Raw genomic sequence first — 1,681 nt, forward strand, 5'->3', positions numbered from 1 at the left:
CATGTTCTGCTATTGGATACCACATATTATATGATATATGATATTTACATATGTATGCCCACACAGAGTCACCTAGATCAGTTCTACAGTATTGTTCGATCAAAATGTTTAGAAGCCCCTAACGGACCCATTGTCAATTCATTGCTGGCTGATTACTCGGCAGAACCCAGTGAAAATTAGTGGCTATACCTCACCTTACAGATACAATACAAAGACGAGTGTACCGATGGACTCATTACTACATGCAGAAGACTACCACCTTTACTTCACCATACATTACAAACACAATACAAAGACGAGTGTACAGATGAACTCATTACTACATGAATACTATACATTATACACACAATACAAAGAAGAGTGTACAGATGAACTCATTACTACATGAATACCATACATTACACACACAATACAAAGAAGAGTGTACAGATGAACTAATTACTACATGAATACCATACATTACACACACAATACAAAGAGTGTACAGATGAACTCATTACTACATGAATACCATACAATACACACACAATACAAAGAGTGTACAGATGAACTCATTACTACATGAATAACATACATTACACACACAATACAAAGAAGAGTGTACAGATGAACTCATTACTACATGAATAACATACATTACACACACAATACAAAGAAGAGTGTACAGATGAACTGATTATTACATGAATACCACTCATTACACACACAATACAAAGGAGAGTGTACAGATGAACACATTACTACAACCAGCTATACCTCACCATACATTACACACACAATACAAAGATGAGTGTACAGATGAACTCATTATTACATACACACCGGATGACGAGGCTACGATACACTTCATGCGAAAAAGTAATACGGCGCGTGTTTTAGTTTTAGTTTGAGTTTGTTAGTATGCAAGTATGTTTGTTTAGTTTAAGGGTGTTAGTATGCAAGTATGATTGTTCAGTTTAAGGGTGTTAGTATGCAAGTATGTTTCTTTAGTTTAAGGGTGTTAGTATGCAAGTATGATTGTTTAGTGTAAGGTTGTTAGTATGCAAATATGTTTGTTTAGTTTAAGGTTGCTAGTATGCAAGTATGTTTGTTTAGTTTAAGGTTGCTAGTATGCAAGTACGTTTGTTTAGTTTAAGGTTGTTAGTATGCAAGTATGTTTGTTTAGTTTAAGGGTGTTAGTATGCAAGTATATTTGTTTAGTTTAAGGTTGTTAGTATGCAAGTATGTTTGTTTAGTTTAAGGGTGTTAGTATGCAAGTATATTTGTTTAGTTTAAGGGTGTTAGTATGCAAGTATGTTTGTTTAGTTTAAGGTTGTTAGTATGCAAGTATGTTGGTTTAGTTTGAGTTTGTGAGTCTGCAAGTATGTTTGCTTATCAGTGGTCTGATGGGCCTATTACTCACTTTTGCCTTCGCTCTCTGACACACGGCGTTTTTCTTCGGCCTACCAATGGGAAAGAAGAAATGAAATGGCATCAGATACACAGCAGAACGTCAGAAACGAACGACTATAATGGTTGACAGCCAGACGACAGGATTTTATGAAAGATTTAGAATACACTCATGCACAAACATGGCATCCATTCAGTTATTCACTCACTCACTCACTCACTCACTCGCCCACACACACTCTCTCTCTCTCTCTCTCACACACACACACACACACACACACACACACACACT

The sequence above is a fragment of the Sphaeroforma arctica genome (genome assembly GCF_001186125.1).
Source record: "Sphaeroforma arctica JP610 unplaced genomic scaffold supercont1.35, whole genome shotgun sequence".
Taxonomy (NCBI): domain Eukaryota; class Ichthyosporea; order Ichthyophonida; genus Sphaeroforma; species Sphaeroforma arctica.